This window comes from Zootoca vivipara, chromosome 13 (assembly GCF_965207765.1).
Source record: "Zootoca vivipara chromosome 13, rZooViv2.hap1.1, whole genome shotgun sequence".
In the NCBI taxonomy this organism is placed as follows: domain Eukaryota; kingdom Metazoa; phylum Chordata; class Lepidosauria; order Squamata; family Lacertidae; genus Zootoca; species Zootoca vivipara.
This window is the reverse complement of record NC_142596.1, coordinates 10,183,935-10,193,425: the sequence shown is the minus strand read 5'-3', so window position 1 is coordinate 10,193,425 and position 9,491 is coordinate 10,183,935. Positions and strand designations below refer to the sequence as shown.

Sequence of the window (9,491 nt, the reverse complement as noted above, 5' to 3'; positions counted from 1 at the left end):
AAGAGTAAGTCTGGCTGGCCACTATGAACAAGAGGATGCTGGATCTAGACGAATCTTCACATTGATCCAGCAAGACTCATGTTATTGTTATGCCCTGTCTAGTTGGCATGAGGACAGACTTCCATGGAGATTTCCAGTCACAAGAATGATGGGTGTCAGATCTCCAAACTGAACATCTCCCCTTCACAAGCCCACAACTGTATCCAATGCAACAGCTGCAAATAACAATAGCCAAGAGCCTTTCTTGTGCCAAAGCCTGTGCTACCATCTACTGGCGAGCAGTAGGCATATGCTTTTCTTCTCTCATTGAGGGCATGCGGAAGAGACCCGAACTAGACAATAAAAGAGGCCTAGATCTTCCTCGAAATCTGGCACTTTGGCACAGCCTCTTTGTTGAGAAAGGTGACCTATGCAGGCTTCCAAAATAGAAACCCACAAAGTTAGTATCTAATCCTTAGGCTGCTTGGAGTTGTGAGCCAGCCAGGAATCAGGCACGGGGAAATCAGGGGTTAGGAACCTTACACTCAGGGGCTGTATTCAGCCTGTCATACCCCTCTGCCTGGCCTTAGGTCTCTAGGCCAGGCATAGGCAAACTCGCCCTCCAGATGTTTTGGGACTACAATTCCCATCATCCCTGACCACTGGTCCTGTTATCTAGGGATCATGGGAGTTGTAGTCCCAAAACATCTGGAGGGCTGTAGTTTGCCTATTCCTGCTCTAGGCTATAGCACTCACCAGTCCTGCTTATACTGTCCTTGAGTACTTTTGCCTGGCTGGACATTATCCCTTGATCTCTGATAATACCTTTTGCTTGCCTGGATGAAGGATAGAGAGATGTGTGTTATTATTGTGTGTTATTATTGTGTTGTTGTTTAGTCGTTTAGTCGTGTCCGACTCTTCGTGACCCCATGGACCATAGCACGCCAGGCACTCCTGTCTTGCACTGCCTCCTGCAGTTTGGTCAAACTCATGTTCGTAGCTTCGAGAACACTGTCCAACCATCTCATCCTCTGTCGTCCCCTTCTCCTAGTGCCCTCAATCTTTCCCAACATCAGGGTCTTTTCCAGGGAGTCTTCTCTTCTCATGAGGTGGCCAAAGTGTTGGAGCTTCACGATCTGTCCTTCCAGTGAGCACTCAGGGCTGATTTCCTGAAGAATGGATAGGTTTGATCTTCTTGCAGTCCATGGGACTCTCAAGAGTCTCCTCCAGCACCATAATTCAAAAGCATCAATTCTTTGGTGATCAGCCTTCTTTATGGTCCAGCTCTCACTTCCATACATCACTACTGGGAAAACCATAGCTTTAACCATACGGACCTTTGTCGGCAAGGTGATGACTCTGCTTTTTAAGATGCTGTCTAGGTTTGTCATTGCTTTTCTCCCAAGAAGCAGGCGTCTTTTAATTTCGTGACTGCTGTCACCATCTGCAGTGATCAAGGAGCCCAAGAAAGTAAAATCTCTCACTGCCTCCATTTCTTCCCCTTCTATTTGCCAGGAGGTGATGGGACCAGTGGCCATGATCTTGGTTTTTTTGATGTTGAGCTTCAGACCATATTTTGCGCTCTCCTCTTTCACCCTCATTAAAAGCTTCCTTAATTCCTCCTCACTTTCTGCCTTCAAAAGGTTGTGTCATCTGCATATCTGAGGTTGTTGATATTTCTTCCGGCAATCTTAATTCCGGCTTGGGATTCATCTAGTCCAGCCTTTCGCATGACGAATTCTGCATATAAGTTAAATAAGCAGGGAGACAATGGACAAAGACAACAGGCATATAAAAGTTATTATTGTATATAGACATAAATGTTGTAACTTTCAAAAATGAAATGGCAGTATACAGCTTTTGTTGTAAATAAACAGACAAAGGCCCAGCTTGACCAGTAAGCTTTATAGACCTTTCAAGCCAGTGGCGTGGGGACAATGGCTGTTTGAGCAGGCACACTGAATAAGTACTTAACCACCCATGGAACACTGTGACCTACAGTGGTGATGCTTCAGCAATGTTGTGTAGTGGTTAGAGTGTTTGCACTAGGTTCAAATTCCCACTTTCCCATTAAACCTCAAGGACTGCCCCTCTCCACATAAACCAACCTGGACTCTGTATTTATCATCCGAGACCCTTCTCTGTGTGCTTCCTCTGAGAGGTGCAGAGGGTGTTGACATGAGAACAGGCCTTTCAGAGTTGGCTCCCTGCATATGGTATGCTATCACATACACTCCCCCCCCCAAGTGTCCCTATTTTCCAGGGACAATCCTGGAATACAGAAGCCGTCCTGGTTTCTGATTTGATTCTGGAATGTTCCTGTTTTCCTATTTCCTCCCCTCCATGTCTTGGAGAACAATTAAAAGTGGGGTGGGTGTGTAAGTGCAAAAACGGAGTCCTGTTTATACTGAAAATAAAATTCCTGCACCAAATGAAGAAAACGGTGAAGCTGGCACATGAAGCCTGTTGTAAACAAAATCTGCCCTTATTCCCTTATGGGGTACACGAGAGCCCTTATAGAGTTCTTTGTAGTTTCTCCATCGGTAGGAGAAAATAACAGGCCAACCAGAGAATATTGAGAAGCAAAGCAGCTAGTAAGCCTGATCGTTATTGAACTGTTGCAACAGGGTGCTCCCCTCACAGGCAGGAGAAAGGAGGAGAACCCAGAACAAAGGTGTGCCTGCCCTTATACTGTATAGACATTTTGAAATTCCCTGCCCTGGACCTCAAGACCACCCCACCATACATCATACCGGTACATACAACACAGAAGGGGTGTAGCCCAATGAGGCTGCATTAAAAAAAATTTTAAATTGTATTTTAACCCGTATTTTAATTAATTGGTTTTTTTCTTTTATGTTTTATTGTAATTTTACTGGTGTTAGCCGCCCTGAGCCCGGTTTTGACTGGGGAGGGCGGGGTATAAATAAAAAATTTATTTATTACTCAAGTCTGGTTGAAAGATTTGAAAAGTCTAAGAATGGAGAGCAATAGGGGCCTGGAAGATGCCTATCACCAATTAACTGCACTTGGACAGCAGATTGAGAAAGCACACAGTTCGACAGGTCATTTGGTCTGCCCCACTACAGCATTTCTATTTCTAAATTTGCATCATAACATCCAAAATAGCATATGCAATTTTAATACAAATTAATCTCCTTTTGGGCTATGCATTTTCTCTTTTCTCTTGACGTGGAAGCAACCACTCAAATTTTGCATCAAGATGTAAGGTAAAAAGGTAAAGGACCCTTGGACGGTTAAGTCCATACAAAGGCGACTATGTGGTTACGGCGCTCATCTCGCTTTCAGGCTAATCTCGCTTTGTGCAACAGAACAGTTGCGCTCAGTGGTTTAGACCACAGTGCCAGCTGCGTCCCAATTTTTTACCTTTACCATCAAGGTGTATCAAGTGCACTGCTTCACAGAGTGCCCAGGAAAGGCCTATTTAGGTCCAGCACAGTTTCTAGGCAAAGGCAGCGTCAGCAAAACCAGCAGCTGGCCAGTTCTAAACTGGGCGGCTGATCGATTGGTTCACACAACCTTTTAAAACGGATAAATGACAGTTCATGATCAGCTCTAGGAAACAGCTGGTTCAAACCTGCCTGCAATTTTAAAGTTTGTGTATGAAAACATGCTTGACAACGCCCACGACTGGTGTGGGGTATTCAAGCTGGACAGTGTGGCACTAATAGCGTTTTTGCCACATACAGCCTGTGGAAAGGTGTGAAGTGAACCTCTGGGTGCAAAGCAGGGTGCATGGCACAGTGCGTACATCTATTTTGAGTCTGTTTGGACTGCCAGTGCTTGGCTCACATTTGGCATATTGTTTCCAGCTTCCGTGCTCAACAGGGCTTGGGAAAGTGGGGGGGGTGGGGTAGGAGGGGAAGCAGCTGGCTCTGTCCGCTGCCGCGAGCTGTCTCACAGGATCTGTTCCCACGGCCTGTTGCCCTTCCTGTTGCAGCAGCTCTTTGGGGGGCATGCCAGAAGGCCATTGGAAGAGACTCTAAGAAATTATGACCAGAGTGGGGGCTAGGATAAGAAGAGAACTGCACTGTAACAACATCCCCAGGACAATTCTCTTGTATGTGGTGCTCCATCCCCTTCCTTCACCAGGCAGCTGGCCGCAGCGGCAGCCAAATGTTCAGCTCTCCCTTGCTGAGTTCACTTCCACTCTTCGGTGGGACTGGTCTCCAGACCCCTGGATGTGCTGCTGTGGATCCGCTCCAGTTTGTCAATGTCCTTCTCAAAATGTGGCACCCAGAGCGGAATTCCAGATACAGCGTGTACAATGCAGAGTAGACAAAATGATGACTTCTCATGATCTGGATACTAGGCTTCTGTGAACGTAGCCTAAAAGATGAATGGAGATTTGCACCCAAGTCTTCTCAGTCCTAATCCAGCATTTTAACCAATGCACTGCCCTGGAACAATTTCTAATATAATAATAATAATAATAATAATAATAATAATAATACCCCACCCATCTGGCTGAGTTTCCCAACCAATCTGGGCTGCTTCCAATTAAAGATTAAAAATACATTAAGACCTCAGTCATTAAAAACTTCCCTAACAGGGCTGCCTTCAGATGTCTTCTAAATGTGAGATACAGGTAGTTGTTTATTTCTTTGACATCTGATGGGAGGGCATTCCACAGGGTGGGTGCCACTACCAAGGCGGCCCTCTGCCTGGTTCCCTGTAACTTCACTTCTCGCAGTGAGGGAACCTCCAGAAAGCCCTCGGAGCTGGACCTCAGTGTCTGGGCTGAACAATGGGGATGGATATCCTTCAGGTATACTGGGCCAAGGTTACCAGATTTTTTTCAATGTATCCGGGGACACTTTTCAACTTCAGTAGGAATGATAGGATTTTGCCAGGGGACTGATTTGTAAATACAGGGACTGTCCCAGGGAAACGGGGACGTCTGGTAACCTTACTTTAAAGGTCAGCACCAACACTTTTAATTGTGCTTGGAAATGTACTGGGAGCCAATGTAGGTCTTTCAAGACGAGTGTTATGTGGTCTCGGCAGCTGCTCCCAGTCACCAGTCTAGGTGCCACATTCTGGATTAGTTGTAGTTTCCGAGTCACCTTCAAAGGAGTGTATACAACTTTGGTCCTACTCAGAGTAGACCCATTAATATTAATGGACACACCTAAGTTTATCATTAATTAGAGCTATTAAATTCAATAGGTCTGCTCCAAGTTTTTTTTTTTAAAAAAAAAGGTAAAGGAACCCTGGTGACTATGGGGTTGTGGCGCTCATCGCGCTTTCAAGCTGAGGGAGCCGGCCTTCATCCACAGACAGCTTTCCAAGTCATGTGGCCAGCAGGACTAAACCACTTCTGGTGCAATGGAACACCATGACAGAAATCAGAGTGCACAGAAATGCCGTTTACCTTCCTTCCACAGCGGTACCTATTTATCTACTTGCCCTGGCATGCTTTCAAACTGCTAGGTTGGCAGAAGCTGGGACAGAGCAATGGGAGCTCACCCTGTCATGGGGATTTGAACCGCTGACCTTCCGATCAGCAAGCCCAAGAGGCTCATTACAAAGCTGCTATCCTAACCTCACATACCTGAAACAGAGACTAAGGTTCATTTATTTCAATATAACTTACTTCTAGGGTTGCACAATAAAGCATTAAAGCCAGGGTAACCAATATGATGCCCTCCAGGTGTCATAGAATCATAGAACTGTAGATTTGGAGGGAACCATGATTTGGAGGGAATCATCTAGTCCAACCCCCTGCAATCCAGGAATCTTTTGCCCAACATGGGGCTCGAACCCTTGACCCTGGGATTAACAGTCTCATGCTTTACCAGCTGAGCTATCCCAGCCGTGTCATTGGTCTACAATTCCCATCATTCCTGACCATTAGCTATGCTGACTGGGGCTCATGGGAATTATAGTCCCAACAAAACCTGCAACGCCTGTAGGGCAGCACTTTGGCTATCTCTGCATTAAAGTTTTTGGGTGTTTCTGATTTATGACATCCCTCCAAACCTTTTCTCCAAGGAGCTCATTGCAAAGTACCTGGTTCTTTCTTCCTCTCCCCCCAAAACCCATCCTCAACAACACTCATATCAATAACAAACTTAGTTGGTCTCTAAGGTGCTACTGGAAGAAAAAATTATTTTGTTAACACTCTTGTAAGGTACGAAGCAGACTGAAGTCTGGTATCAAATAAACATGTCACACTTGATACCATTTTCTTCTTTCCCTGTGGTTGGAAATGAAACGGTACAAGCTTTTTTCCCATGTGAATCCTAAAAATAATATGTAGCACATTCCAACTTCCTTTAGTAACAATCAGCAGCCTCTGTGGGAAAGGCTGGTTTTGTTTTTCCTGAGCAATATAAATAGAGCTCTTCCTCTAATAAGGACATTAAATTAGAAGGAGGGTGGGGAGAATGACAGTAATAGGCTTCTTTTGAACTTGGACTCCAATTGATTTTGACTTCCTGTAGAGTGAGCAAGCTGTTACATAGGGAGAAGCAGACTTGTGGCTTCAAAAGAAGTGATAAAGAAAGTCACCTGTGATCCAGTTGGCGTTGGGGTGGGTGTGAGCACAGAGGAGCCTCTGCTCAGGGGCAGAATTTGGGAATGGCATCTCAGACATCTTCCTCTGACAGTGGAAGCAGAAGACAGCTATCCTAGCTAATACAGGTGGAAGGATCTGTCAATGTTGCTTCTCTGGGTTTCCCAATTTTCCAATCTTAAATTCAGTTCTCCATATTTCTGCAGCAATTGGTGAATCTACTTATAAAGGAACAAAAAATCCAGTGAAAATTCTTAAGCATTTCCATGCAAATTTCCTCTAATAAACATATTTTTGTATGGTTTTGACAAATGGACACCTTTTGACCAGCATTTCCCCCCGATATAATGAACTTCTGTATGTGATTCTCTCCCTTTCTCCTCTCTCTCTCTCTCACACACATACATATATAAATTTCATTTCTATACTGTCCTTCATCCGAGGATCACATGGTGGTTTACAATACCTGTGGTCCTAAACAGCTGTTTTATTCTCTCCTTTAATGCTCTTTTCTTTCCTGCTTCTGCCTTCTATTTTAATTATTGGAATCTCTAATTCTAAAGACCTACTAGATTTCCCCTTTCCCCTTCCTTTCTTCTTATCAACAGGACACATCTTTCCTGTGGTGGTTTCATTTGAGATCAGATACCCCCTAGAATAGGGGACCCAGGTGGCGCTGTGGTTAAACCACTGAGCCTAGGGCTTGCTGATCAGAAGGTCGGCGGTTCGAATCCCTGTGACGGGGTGAGCTCCCGTTGCTTGGTCCCAGCTCCTGCCAACCTAGCAGTTCGAAAGCACGTCAAAATGCAAGTAGATAAATAGGAACCGCTACAGCGGGAAGGTAAACGGCGTTTCCATGTGCTGTTCTGGTTTGCCAGAAGCGGCTTTGTCATGCTGGCCACATGACCTGGAAGCTATACGCCGGCTCCCTCGGCCAATAATGCGAGATGAGCGCGCAACCCCAGAGTCGGACACGACTGGACCTAATGGTCAGGGGTCCCTTTACCTTTACCTTTACCCCCTAGAATATATATTTAGCAAATTCTATTATGTAATAAGTATGAGTGGCCATTAAATAATTCCTCCCTGTCCCATGGCAAATAGGATTAGGCATTAGGCTGTTGATCTCTTGTGATGGGAAAAGCCTTTGTCTTGCTTGTCACAGTTAAGCCTTCAGCTCTTATAAGAGTTAGTTTGTATGGTCAGCATTAAAGGAGAGGCATTTTTAACACTTGATGTCTGGCTGCAGCTCAGTGGAGGGTGTCTCCATGCAGCTCATGGAAGAGGGATTCCCATGACAAGTGCTTGCTTGCACAGCACATTTAACCCAGTAGCGGGGCAAAGGTCACATCCTGCAGTGATTTACCTTGTGCTGCTTAATCCTATGCAACTTTAGAAAGACCAACCATGCTCAAAGTGAAGCGTGCATAGCTTTGCGGCCAGGCAGCACAAGCTTATCTATGTTTCCTGGGAAGTTTAATTGTGTTCAGATGATCTTACTCCCAGTCCCAACCTAATCAAATGTGTGAAAACTTAGTCTAGTTACGGTAGCTTTTTGAGGTAGTTAGCAAGGAAACAGAGGGACCCAGGTGGCGCTGTGGGTTAAACCACTGGGCCTAGGGCTTGCTGATCAGAAGGTCGGTGGTTCGAATCCCTGTGACGGGTTGAGCTCCCGTTGCTCGGTCCCAGCTCCTGCCAACCTAGCAGTTCGAAAGCACATCAAAATGCAAGTAGATAAATAGGAACCGCTCCAGCGGGAAGGTAAACGGCGTTTCCGTGTGCTGCTCTGGTTTGCCAGAAGCGGCTTTGTCATGCTGGCCACATGACCTGGAAGCTATACGCCGGCTCCCTCGGCCAATAATGCGAGATGAGCGCTGCAACCCCAGAGTCAGTCATGACTGGACCTAATGGTCAGGGGTCCCTTTACCTTTACCTTTAGCAAGGAAACATCAAACTAAAACAAGAGAGGGTGATAATGGCAGTGCAAAACCGTATTAAATGGGGTGGCTAAAAGAGGAAAGGCATCAGGTGGGGGGGAAGGGTGACACAGATTTACATTAAAATTGCATGTTCAAATTGCATGTTCTAATTTATACCCATAGATCCACATTATGAAAAAACCAATTACTATAATTCAAATATATGCACGCCCCCTCCCACCTTAGCAGAGAATAATTTGACGAAGTGGCCTGTGTGTGCCTGCGCAGTGTGCTGTCCAGGTGCTGTTTGCTGGTGGGCAACTCCAAGACCCCTCCTGCTCTCCCTTCATTTTTTAAAAAGGACTTTGATCTTTTTGTTGTTGTTGTTTAGTCGTTCAGTCGTGTCAGACTCTGCGTGACCCCATGGACCAAAACACGCCAGGCACTCCTGTCTTCCACTGCCTCCCGCAGTTTGTTCAGACAGCCCTTAAAACAGGGGACGCCCTCTAAATAACGCCTGGCCACCCAGCCACCCATGTCCGAGTACAGTACTTGGGAATAAGTGCCATTGAACTCAATGGGCCATGGGCTCTGCGTGCGCAGCAACACGTACCTGAACCCTGCGCTTATTCGCTCAAAGGCGGAGCTCTCGAGGTAAAGAAGCGCAGCCCAACCTGGGAACGCGACTTATTGCCGCATTAGCAGCAAAAAGAATAGGTGGCATTGCAGAGCAACAGGTAAGGCGCGCGCATCGTTCGAGCCGAAGCTGTGTAGATCCGTAAACAGGCGCGCGCAGACGACAACCCACCTGTACCAACCCCTCGCTGGAAAAAGCCCACGTAGCAGTCCACGTGCCGCCTGTCAACTTCTTTCGCGCCTGCGCACCACGCGCGGCCACCCCTCCGCAGCCCTCCTCCCCACCTCCGCCACGCGCGCGCGCCTTTGTTTCGAGCGGCCTGTTTCCCAGGCAGCCTGGCGGAGGGGCGGAGGGCGTGGCTATGCAGATGAGTAACGGGGTGGGAAGAGGCATCATAGGCGGCGGCGGCTCGCGCTCC

General features: G+C 46.5%; 1 long non-coding RNA gene across 1 annotated transcript; it reads right to left on the bottom strand.

The window, feature by feature from the left end:
- Positions 1–1,050: 1,050 nt before the first annotated feature.
- Positions 1,051–9,273, bottom strand: LOC118093114 (uncharacterized). The gene is made up of 3 exons (XR_004693601.3): positions 9,050–9,273; positions 6,514–6,735; positions 1,051–1,719 (listed from the first exon to the last, which is right to left on the bottom strand). It is a non-coding gene; the product is annotated as an uncharacterized LOC118093114 (long non-coding RNA).
- Between the last annotated feature and the right edge of the window lie 218 nt (positions 9,274–9,491).